General features: G+C 46.8%; 1 protein-coding gene across 8 annotated transcripts in view; it reads right to left on the bottom strand.

The window, feature by feature from the left end:
- The window catches only part of zbtb46 (zinc finger and BTB domain containing 46), a 68748-nt gene extending 60228 nt beyond the window's left edge, over nt 1-8520 (bottom strand). For 4 of the 8 annotated variants that reach the window (XM_037105314.1, XM_037105316.1, XM_037105311.1 and 1 more), the window contains exon 1: nt 8224-8520. The gene's annotated coding sequence lies outside the window, so the exon portion shown is untranslated. Of the gene's footprint in view, nt 1-6977; nt 7388-8223 lie in introns of those variants that run through there. The other 4 variants (XM_037105315.1, XM_037105317.1, XM_037105319.1 and 1 more) reach the window with 3 other exon arrangements.
- Between the last annotated feature and the right edge of the window lie 4008 nt (nt 8521-12528).

Raw genomic sequence — 12528 nt, 5'->3', positions numbered from 1 at the left:
AAAAAAAAAGGAGAGGGCAGCCGGAGACAAAGGCGGAGGGAATGACAATGAGTGAAAAGAGGAAGAGTGAGGGGGGAGAAAAAAAAGAAAGAAAATAGAGAGGATGAGATAAGGTGAAAAGCGCACTGCCAGCTCACACAGAACAAAAAGGCATCAACAATGAGACTCCCATGCATGTGCTCGTTCTGGTTTCTGCTCTTTGGATAGAGAGAGACAAGGCCATTGGTGGGGGGGGGGGGGAGTTTTGCCCCTCGCCACTGAAAAGGGGATCTGAACCTTTCTCACTTCTGTTCACATCTGGACCGGCTTCGCCTCTCTTGTTCGTAAAGGGAACTACACTGACACAGGAGAGCTCGTAAAAACTGTCCAGCAGCAGCGACGGAACTCCACTTTAATCACCGATTTGTAAAGTTCACAAAATATTACGCCCGGGATCTGTTTTTAAGTGCTGAAAATTCCCCTATAAATCAGAATAATCCAACTTCCCCTCCGAGACCTCACCTTCGAACCTACGGGGACGAGTTATTCTGACTCGGACGGCTCACCTTGGCAGCCAAAGCCGCGTTCGGCCAGAAGAAACGTTTGTGTTTGAGCGGAAAACCTGGAGCCTGCGTCCATTGTTGCTTCACTGTTGCGTTAAGGGGATGTATAAATATGAGCGAGGGTCAGGGGGAAGGATAAAAATGAGAAAGAGAGCAGGGAGAGGGTAAAAATGAGAAAGGGAGTAGAGGAAGGGTAAAAATGAGAAATGGAGTAGGGGAGGCCACAGGAGGCACCTGGCCCACTTACAGCAGAGGAGGGGGTGGAGGAGGATGAGGAGGAGGAGGAGGAGGAGGAGGAGAGGTGGAAGATTAAGGAGTGGGAGGGAAAAAGAAAAAGAAGACAGCGGAGGAGGAGGAAAAAGGAGGGAGGAGGAGATCTGGAGGAAGCGAGGGAGATGCAGCTGGGACGGAGCAGAGGGCACGGGGAGGATGGGGGGCTAGGGTGAATGTGAAGGAGCGGTAAAAAAGAAAAAAAAGGTGAGGTGAGTCGAGGAGGCAGGAGGAAAAGAAAAAAAAAGGAGAGATGAAATAATGGGAAGGGGGAGGAGGGCAGAGGGGGAGGTGAGAGCAGAGAGAGAGAGAGAGAGAGAGAGAGAGAGAGAGGAGGTGGGGGCTGGAGAAGAAGAGGTGGCCTTGTGATGCTGAGAATGGTGGTGGTGGAGGTGGTGTGCGCTTGTGCGAGCGGGATGAATGTGTGTGTGTGTGTGCACGCACGTCTCTTTGTGTGTGTGTGGGTGTCTAAAATTATGACGAAAAACTAACACCTCACCCAAAGTATGAATAAGCGACCACAACAGGCCAATGTAGGTTCAATCTCTTCTCCCATGCAGCACGTTGGAACAGGCTGCCTATACCACTAATATCCCACTAATACCACCCACAGTCCTCGCTCCACCTCACATCAATGAATATTTCATGTCCTGATGGCACTTTTAAAGCAAAAACTAATTAGCAAATCCAAGTTGATCTGGCATTAGTCATATCAGGCCAATTAAAAGCCCAGTCCTACTGTACATGTTAATGGCAGCGAAGTGGAATAATTGTATGTTGAGCAGGGGAGAGAATGTTAAACAGGCCTTGTTAGCAGCACTTTAGCACTCTAGCCAGAGTCCATGGCTGGATTACAAAACTCTACAAAGCGGGATAATGTTCGTCACACACGCACACACACAGTTCAGAGGCACACACACACGCACACACATCTTTGAAAGCGGCAAACGAAAACTCCATCCATTAATTAGAGTGTCGCCATCAATTCCATGGGGTCAGGTCTGATACTTATAGCTGAAGAAGAGAAATATTTCCAGGGAAAATGATGGTTTTATGCTTTAGTAATAATATTAAACAGGGATCCAAATATTGGCAGGAGCTCACAGGTCAGATGTTAGGCAGCGGGCCGGGAGAAAACCATTTTCTGCTTTCCTGCGGTCAGCGCCAGGAGACATGAGGTTGTAGAGACAGCGTTTCGTGTGGTATCGAGTCGAGAAGAAAGGTGTTGGTTTGTATTTTTCCAGCCTGCCCCTCTGTGTGTGTGTGTGTGTTTTTTTTAATGCAGGAGTTTAGATTGAGACAGACAGCGCTGACACACGCAGACTAAACTGTGCTGCACAAAAAAAAGCGACAGAATAACAAGGGCTAGAACTCTTTTGGAGTGGATGTCTGTTTCATCACCCCCTTCTCCTCCTCCCTCCCCCCCAATATACTCTCTCCTTCACATTCCCTCTTTTCCTTCCTCGCTCTGCCTTCCCTGTCTCCCTCTCTCACCTGAGCTTTGATATGGAAATCTCTCACCAGCCACAGCCCGGGGCTAGTTGACTGTTTCTAAAGATGTATTTGCTCAAAGCTGCTCAATTTCTAATCAAATGCTCACACTGTGTGCATAAACGACAAACTCTTTCACGGGGAAAATAACAACTAACAACCACGTACTTATACAAGGCTTTCAGCAGTCTGCAAAACCCCCAGACTTCAACAGAGAGGCTCAAACGATCAAGTTCTTAATAGCTTTTATACATTTGCCTAAAAAAGGGAGATCTTCCTGCAAAGTGGAGAGCTTTGAGGACACTAACTATCTTGTCAATAGAGAGCTTTGAATACGTGTTTGTGTGGACAGTTGGTTTCCCACTGGTTTACCAGTCCTGTCCTGCTACTGTAGGTAATTACACTGCATTCAGGATGCCCAACCCGCACGCGTGAGCCAAATAAATTGGAGCCATTCAAGGACAAACACAACAATTTGCCACAAGATTTCAAAAAATTGGTGAATAATTTAGCATCAAGTCTTTGTGAGGAGGCAAAATATTTAGTGAGTTGCTGGTAAAAGAAAATGCAAATCAAACGGCGGTAATCGGTCCCATGTCAGCTCATTACCAGGGAGCGGTGACATCAGCGGCTGATGTTTAAAAACATGCTTGTTTGTGAGCGCAAATCAGCGCCATCTTTTAACTTAACACACCTTCTGTCTTAATTCCTGCAGAAATATTAAAGGCGCACTGTGCGGTTCTGGGTAAGATGAGAAAGATCTTCACTGACTGATTCTTTCACACCTAAACCAACTCAATAATCAAACTCTCTTCAGCGTCACGACTGAATCAACTGGATAAACGACAACTGAATTTCATACTGTTTAATCTGTTTACATGTGGCGGACCCTGCCACCTTTATTTTCGTCTGAGAACAGCTTACTTATTCAGTTGTGGAAAAAAATATATATTTCTAAGTCCGTATTATTACCTTATTAATCATGTGAATATCAGAATTCTGAATTTAAATTTCTTCTCCAAAACTACACAGAGCCGCTCCAGTGTTTCACTCAGAGAATCATTACCCTGAGGTTTTTCTTAGTTTCCAACATCACAGGAGTCGATAGAAAATGCAAAGCTATGAATATATATATGGAACTGTTGCTGAGGAAAATTAGCACAAAATAAGAAACATATCTAATTTTCTATCCCTTCCATTGTTCTCTCTAATGCCAGACAGAAACCTAATTGAAAGGATAATATGTGCATGTTCTCTATCTGGCTTTCATCACCTGACATGCAAAAAATAGCTGCCTCCATCACTTCACTTGTTGCAATATGTTTCTGACAGCCCTGAACAAATGAAAACGCACAGCATATAAAACCCAACAATTAGGAGTGCGTCAAGGAGGAGAAGCGGCTGATTAGATTTCAAGGCTGGCTCCACTTTGGACATTGAAGCAATTGATAACCGATGTTCGAGAAAAAACGTCAAGAATTCAAGAAAATTCAACAAAATATCTCATGACGCTGATAAGCATTGTGTGATCACAAGGCTCCCGTTGGAAAGAGCCGATCTGCTCCGCATTCCTAAATAAAAGAAAAACACACCCTGATGAAAGCACACAAGCTGAAATCCCTCATCTGCTTCCTCAGGAATGTGTGATCCAAAAAGGTGTTTTGCAATATCAACAACTCCTAAGAAAAAAAAAAAAAAAAAAGGAAAAAAAGAAAAGGAAATTGACGTCTTGCCTTTTTTTTCCCCTGCGCAAAACTCCCTCCTGCGCTTATTTTTAGCAACAATCAAATTTATAATTTTTTGGCTTTTTGACTTTTAAATTCTTACGCGTAGATGAGAAAACAAAAATAAATGCAAAACGAGAGCGGAAAATGACCTTCCAATTTAAACATTTGCCGACAAAAGGAATGAAAGGAAAGAATGAGAGCTTATTGCTTTCATTGACATCCTTTCTTTCTCTCTCACACACACACACACACACACACACACACACATACAGCTATGAAATATTAACACCTACGTGAAAAGACAAGTGTGGTGGTAGAGTGTGTGTGTGTCTGTGTGTGTGTGTGTGTGTGTGTGTGTGTGTGTGTGTGTGTGTGTGTATATACAATGGGTGGGGATGGCTTATACTCACCTGTTCTCTGTGCCGGTGCGGGATCGTGGGGGGGGGGCATGTCAGATAGGTGGTATGGGTAAGACAGCTGCTCCACACACACACATACACACACACATGCAAGCAAACACACAAATCCCCCCACAGCTTCCATGTAACCCCACGGGGATTAGGCACACCTGTATTCAGAACTGCACAAAGAGCTATAGAAGCAGTTAAGCTAAAAAAGCCCTGGGAGCTATTGGGGGGGGGGGGGCGCGCTGGTGGAGCTGGTTTGGATGATTCAGGGGGGTTAATGTGAGCCAAACTGTCTCGACACCCAATCAGACTCGAGAAATGATAACATTCGCGACCTGACAGATAGAAAAGACAGAGTTGTCAGGAAACTCCGGGGAGACGTGTCGTGGAAAGATGTGTACATGCAAGTGTAAACGGTTCACTTTACTGCGTGTTAGCTGAGCAGGTGTTCCCATTAACAAGTGAGCTCCGAGGGGGGATCGGGACGAGCAGAGAAACTGGCAGAGAGAGATCGAGACGGAGGAAATGAATGGAGTACAGGGGGGGGTTTGCTAACAGGGAGCAAAATGTGTCTTTATGGAGCGTTTGCCCTCGTCTGTGTGTTTTCTGGAGGGTGTGCTCCAGATGAGATAACTTACTGTATGCTTTATTGTCATGCTGTCATAAATACACACACACACACACACACACACACACACGAGGGAGTAGTACGCTCCTTCCCCCGAGCAGTCTAACCTGCTACCACACGGATCAGCCCACAACTTGCATGGGAGGACTGAACACCACCTACATACCAGCAGGCTTACACACACACACACACACACACACACACACACAGCAAAGAAGCAAGTGTCACGAGCAGCCGAACCCGACTACCACAAAAAAAGAAAAACTCCTCTGTTTGTTTTTCTCACCCTCTTTTTTTGTTTTTGCACCTTTACCACACCTCCAAACTCACACACCGGTGTACGTGTGGACGAAAATTCTGCGTTACAACCTCAGACACCCTCGACAAACACGGCACGCAAAAGTTTGGCTTTGAGCGATAGAAGAAGAAGAAGAAGAAGAAAAAAAAACCTAAAGGTAAATTTAACTCGCTGATCCTGTTTAATCAATTCTAAAAGGGCTCCATTCATGAGAGATAACACGAGTGGAAAAGTGCTTTCGAAAATCCTCTCCGTTGCAATCCCACGAGCGCACGAGCAGCTAATATTTTTTCCATCTTTCGGCCGATCTCGCCTACACTCCCTCCTCCACTCATCCTTGTGGCTGTTGTCTTGGTCTGTATTATATTTTCCCCGCGGAACACGCAGATGGAGAAGGTGCTGACACACACACACACACACAGACACACACTCATCCACACATTCATGTCCACTGCTCCTCTTAACTGTAATAACTACACATCCGCACACCTCGGGGAAGCGACCTCAGTGGGGGCCGCACCCCGCAGACACAAAGCATCCTGGGAGATAATCCACGCCAAGTTTATTTGTTTTAATGCTATGGTTGATAGATAAGCCATCTTCTGCTCGTGAGGACACAATGCGCGCAGATGGATGAGCATGCAAAGGCGCACGCACAACAACTAATTGAATTACTGAATAAAAGACTTTGGAGGGGTTTACTCTGTGGTAGGAAGGACAAAACAACCAGACAAATCCAGCGAGGCCTATAAGACAATTTGGAGAAGGAGGGGAAAAAAAAAAAATCACTAGATGGTCTCTTAATCCCAAAGATCCAGTTAGCTAACAAAGGAAAATGTCTTCAAGAGATCTCGCTGGCTGTCGAAGTTACAACCGAAAGACGAGGTTCCTGCCAGGTTCTGTGATGCTCCTCAAAAAAAAAAAAAAAAAAAAAAAAACTAACTTAATACAAACACTCATTAGCAGATTCCAACCTAAGCCTCCTGCAAACCGGCTAGCACTTTCATTAAAGTTAGTACAACAATGGCTGAGTGTCTTCTCCAGCGAACAGCAGGGCTATAATAAGGTGCAACAATTAAAAAGAGCCTTACATACAAAATAAAAAAAAGAGCTCCCTTTGTCAATCTGAAGTTTGTGAGAAAGTTTGGAAACCCCTCCCCCTCCCTCCACAGCACCAACACCACCAGTGCAAAGATGATGATTGGAGGAGGGAGACACAGGTGAGATCTCTGGTCACCTGATGCAGTGCATCAAGTGGGGTGGGGGGTTGTCCCCCCCTCCTCCTGGCACGGTTAAAGCATGGGCAGAAAATGGAGGAAGACGGAACTGACCGGTTTGAGAGGGCAGACGGCAGACACACACACACACACACACACACACACAGAAAGAGAGCGCTCAGGAGGAGACAGACAGAGAAGCGGCGGAGGGAGAGACGCTTTCAGCTCCATTCGCCAGCGAACAGGGGGGGGGGGGGAAACACTTGACGCCACACTTTTTTCAACTCCCAATACAGATCGGATGATGATCAACAACTACTCCTACAACACACGCAAGACATAATAATGACCCGAGAGCACCATCTGCAAACAAAATCAACCCCCCCACACCACCAACCTCCTCTCTATCTCTCGCTCTCTCTCTGTCTGTCTTGTCTGGTCCTCCTCGGGTTGGGTGTTGACGCAGCAGAAAAATTTCCAGCTGGAGAAATCCCCCTTTTGGAGGTTAAACGAGGGGAGAAGGAGGGAGGGTTTAAGCCCTTGTCTCTCAGCTCCCTGCGAGCGCTTTCATTTTGAATCCCCTCCAGACGGCTGCGCGGCGCGTCAGCCCCCGTGTTTCAGTGTGGCACGATATCTGTGCATGGCAATCCCCCCCGCACACACACACACACCGCCAACACCAACACCTCGGGCAGATGTGGCAATGAGGTTGTCATGCTGTCCAATAAAGAATTAAAAAAAAAAAACTTTAACCAGGAGGATCCGCCGGTGGGTTTCATTAAACCGGGATGAACCCCGGCAGAAGAATGACTCATGTGTCTGCAAGTGTCACACAAATCCACCTGAGCGTGCGGGAAGGAGAGGGGGGTCTCCTCTGGAACAAAAAAAAAAAAAAGTGTGTTCATTCATTCGAGGAGGACATTCTGCCAACTTGGGAGTGTTTTCTCAACAATTGAAACACACGGAGAAAAATTACCAGTCGTTAAAAAAAAATGTTGTCATTAGTATCATTAATATTATTATTTTATATATACACACACATATATATACACATATATATATTAAATTGTCCGTGTTCCCTCGTCGGCTCCCTAATTTGTGAAATGTACAAATGTGCGAAATTGCGATGACAGCTTCTCCAAAATATCAACAAGCGCAATAGACAGCTGGCTGTCACGTATGGAACAGGTAGGCGTACTTTCAGACTGTCGCCTGCTCCACTCGGCCGGGTATTTAGCTGTCAAAATACGCTCGCGCCGCGGCCAACATGATGCCAATGGAGTGGAATCAGAAGAAGAAGACAGACAGACAGAGACACAGGCCTTCGTACAGTATCTTCTTTTTTTTTTTTGTCTCCCACCGCCACCTCGATGGCCAAACGATAGCGAAGAGTTGCATTGTGTCATGTCTCCAACCTGTGTGCGCCCACCAAACTATCAGCTGGAGACGCGACGGCTCCGCGAGGACGCGGAGAAAACTAATTGTTGACATGATGTGAGGAAAAAAAAATTAAAAGGCATGTGGAAACCCTGCCGTGTCCACCCGCCTTCATCTCAGTTGAGAACCCCACACGGCCGAAAACCGCTGTATGATTGGAAAAAAAAAAAAAAATACTACTAATGTAACGAGGAAGTCGGACATACCTGTTACCCCATGGGGTCTGGGGCTGGACGCGGTGTCGGTCCTTCGGAGTCCAATCTGCCTGTGACAGCTCCGAGAGAAGAAAAAAAGGAGGGGGGATGTCCAAAAGCGCTAGGTACTGTCCTTCCTCTCCTCTGTGTGCTTTTTCTTGAAGTGTTATTCCCCCTGTTTTCTCCCACTCCCCGCTCTTCTTCCTCCACCAGCCCCTTTTCTCTCTCTCTCTCTCTCTCTCTCTCTCTCTCTCTCTCTCTCTCTCTCTCTCCCCTGCTTTTCCGTGTCTTGGTATCAGGAGCCTCCCCCTCCTCCTCCTCCTCCCCCTCCTCTTCCTCCTCTTCTGTGCATGTCTCTCTCTCTCTATCTCTCTCTCTCCGTCTCTCTCTATCTCACTCTCCCCCCTACACACTCTCTCTCCGTGTCCCCGTATCTCCCCTCTCTCTCTCTCTCTCTCTCTCTCTCTCTCTCTCTCTGGGCAGAGTCAGGAAATGAGACAACGTGAACGCACACACCGCGCGTATCCATCTGATCTAGGACGAGTCCCACTCTCATCAGAGACACTCACATTTTATACAGTTGTAGTAAAACGAAACAAAAAAAAATATATTAATAGTATAAATCCTAAATGTAATATCAATAATAAAGATGTGTGTGTTGAGATAGGAGGGGGGTCATGAGTCCTGTGTTGGCTCATGGGGGGGCTTCTGGCTTGTGCGTCTGTTGCCATCGGGCTCAGTGAGGACCAGGGGCTAACTGTAACTAACCCCCTCTTGTGGCAACAACAAGAAAACACCTCAGTCAGTCAGTCACACACACACACAGAGGGAGAGAGACTGACATTTAGGGTTTTGACACTTGTGCGGCTGGAAAACACCTTTTGAGAGGCATGTGATGTGCAGGCCAATTTTTGGCAAAAACTCTGGGGTAATTCCACTTAAAAAGCCAGATCTCTCCCTCTGACGCTGGATGGATTTTTCTTTTCTTCTTTAACACTTTGTTTTGAAGTTATTGGGGGGTGGGGGGTGGGGGGAATCAGGAGGCGACAAAACTGTTTTTGAAGCTCGTGAAAGAGCATAAAGGGAGGAAGATGTGGGAAGTGGTGCGGTGTTTCTTAAACAGATAGAAAAACACGTCTATTGTGATCGAACTTCCTGATATTATACGTCCTGGACTCTACCTGAAGCAAAGTGCATGTGAGATATTTGAAGTAAAAGTACCCTCTGACTCATGTGTTTTTAATGGAGACATTTCAGGAGGTTATCTACACGTGTGCATCGACTGAAGCAGCGTCCTCTGGTTGTAGCTGATCACGGCGGTGCTGTTTTAACCACTTTGTAGAAAGTTTAGCCTGGTGGCGTTCAACCCAGGGGTTGCGACCCTCTACAGGGTCAGAAAGTACACACCCACACCAGACGTGGTGTTCGCTAATGCTTTTAGCTCGGCAGCTACAGTGAAGACTATGGTTTATAAGAGGATGCAAGTAATATATTTTCAAACCGATCTGGGCTTCTGGAGACTTGGATGACAGTAGATGAGCTGGATGGAGCCACTTTCAGCTTTTTTCAGTTGCTTTTCTTTAAAAAAAAAAGGTGTTAAAAACAAATCACCATCTTCTTCAGTTTGTTTGGGAGAAATGTTGCAACGCTGGTCTGCTGGGAAGCTCCGGGAAACTTAACCCAGTTTGCCATCAGCATGGATAGATAGTGAATGACTGAGTTTTCTTTCCTGGGTGAAACGTATCATTTAAATGTCTGGGAGGTTTTGCAGGGGGAAAAAACAACTCTTTGTGTCATTATGGGGTGTCTTTGTTGACAATCTTGTGTATTTGATTAGTTTGTTTGTCACAGCAGAGTAACTAGCGAGTTCGTCGGTTAGATAAATGTATAATATCTCCCTCTGAAATGTAGCATCACAAAATGTATATCTTCACATACTTGAATTTAGCACTTCAGCACGGCCCTCGAGTAAATGTGTTTTGTTCGTAAGTGAGTGTGAGCCTGAGTTCATATAGTTCCTCCTTGTGTGTGAACGTCTGCAGTAATGAGGAACTGTGGGGGGGCTTGTTTCTTAGGAAATGAGAGCACCAGCGCTGTGACCAGGAATCGTTGTAGGTTTGAGGAAGTGGGAAAAAAGTTAATGCGGAAGAGAGCAGGCGGCACAGCAAAACATGTAGTGTGTGTGTGTGTGTGTGTGTGTGTGTGTGTGTGTGTGTGTGTGTGTGTGTGTTGGGAGAGAGAGAGTGATGTGTGGCATGACGCAGCAGGGGGTAGAGCCGTGCCTCCATCAGTCTGGGAAGTTGGCCGCCGAGGGCTGGATAACGGAGAATGTCAGGCCATGTGGATTAAGGCTGTAGGTCTGTAATGCCCAGGCACAGATCTGTCTCTCTCTCTCTCTCTCTCTCTCTCTCTCTCTCTCTCTCTCCCTCTCACACACACACACACACACACACGCACATACACACACACACACACACACACACACTCCCTCCCTCTCTCTCTCTCTCTCTCTCGCTCTCTCTCGGAGTAGGGTCCGCAAACACAATCCCCGCCTGAAACAAGCTGCTTTACTCAAAGCTGTGCTCCCTCACGCCAACGTGGCCTTCCAATCCGCCTGACACGACAAGCCTGACCCCGGCCTACCCTACTACACTTCCCCAAACCCTCCCCTCCCTCACTCACTCCCCTCCCCCTCCCCTGTCTGCTCATGGATGGGTTTAGGCATCATTAGGCCACTTACACATGTATTCAGTCCCAGGAACACTCATCACAGCAATCCACTCAGGAGGGAGAGAAGAGGTATGAGGGGAAAGCGAGAATTCTGTACGGTGGTGCCACTGTGTGTGTGTGTGTGTGTGTGTGTGTGTGTGTCTGTGGCACTTGTGTTCACAAAGAGTCCTTGAAACACAAGGTGATGGGTGTGTTGCAGCGTGTTTGCATTGACGAGGGGGGTCAGTGAATCAGGCTGAATTGCTGCCGCGTACCCAATGGGACAGTCGCTCATCCGGCGGTTCCCCCACTTGAGTGTGACTCGATGAAAGCAAGCATGTTAATTTCATTTATTTATTTATTTTTTTAAAGTTTGTCACAGCGGCCAGAGAGACTGCAATAAAAAGAAAACAAACACAGACAATAGAGAAACGCGTGCACGTCTTTTTTTTCTTCTTGTGCTCGGCGCAGGAAGCGAGACCGGGTCCGTTCATGACGGCTCGTGTTTGAGCGGCGACAAACGGACGAGGTATGTAAACGCACTTTAGGAAAAACTTTTTGAAGTCGAGCGTCAATGTGCTCTCACGGAGTGGCCCCCTGCTGAGGAACGCAGCGGCGTAATTGGTCACATCGAATTAAACAGCAAAAAAAATCTACAACTGTCATAAAAATAGCACAAGGTGCTTTCAAAGCCCCATCCACTACCCTTCACTATCAATTTACCAAGGGGAACAGCTGTGTGCTGCTTGTGCCATCCTAGCCCTGCTTGTATAGAAAGCAGAGCCTGCAGCTGAAAGCACCCTATCTCTACCAGGTGCAGGCAGGGGATGGGGGAAGGCTTTACAAAGGAATATTTGGCACAAGGTGTGTGGCAACAATATGTGTGTGAAGGTGCAGCTTAGTGATACTCAAATCAGTATCGGGAAACGACAAGGCTTTTTATAAAGAGTCCTCCCTCGGAGAGAAAGAGCAAATTAAGAGTATGGGAGGCAATGGTAGGGAATGAGGAGAGGACGGGAAGAGAAATCGAGGGGCAAGAGGGAAGGAAGGAAGGGAGGACGGCGTTAATAAAGGAGGAGAGGAATCCAAAGAATGAGCATATTTCTCAAAGAAAGTGCAAATGAATGAATTCCAATGAAGAATGTCACCGGGAGAAGCAGAATGAATCGAGGTTATTGGATTTAAAGGATGTATAATCATCTGGAGGATAGAGAAAATGTGTTTGTGCTTGCTGCCCACACATTTTGTTCCTGTGTGAAGGCGACATGCAAAAGGGGGGGGGGGGGGGTGAGGAAGAGGAGAGGGAGGGTGGGGAGCGGGTGGGCCGGGGCTGTTCACGCCGCTGCCTGTCCTCGTGTCACCCATAGGACTTCCTGTCCTCCCTACAGCGGCGGGGGGCTTTGTGTCCATTGTATGCATATGATGGAGAGATGCCTCTGGACGAGGATGCAGATAGTGCGCTAGTCATCCCTCAAGTCGTTGTGTTTTTTTGATAAGGACGACTCCTGGCTGACCTCTCCGCGTCCATCTGAACGTGCGCTGAAAACACATGTATTTCCCCCCAGTTCAGGGCAGGAATAATCTTCCTGGCAAATGAAAAATGGGCAG

Source organism: Acanthopagrus latus, chromosome 7 (genome assembly GCF_904848185.1).
Source record: "Acanthopagrus latus isolate v.2019 chromosome 7, fAcaLat1.1, whole genome shotgun sequence".
NCBI classification, from domain to species: Eukaryota; Metazoa; Chordata; class Actinopteri; order Spariformes; family Sparidae; genus Acanthopagrus; species Acanthopagrus latus.
The sequence above is the reverse complement of the archived record's forward strand: the minus strand, read 5'-3'. Positions and strand labels throughout refer to the sequence as shown.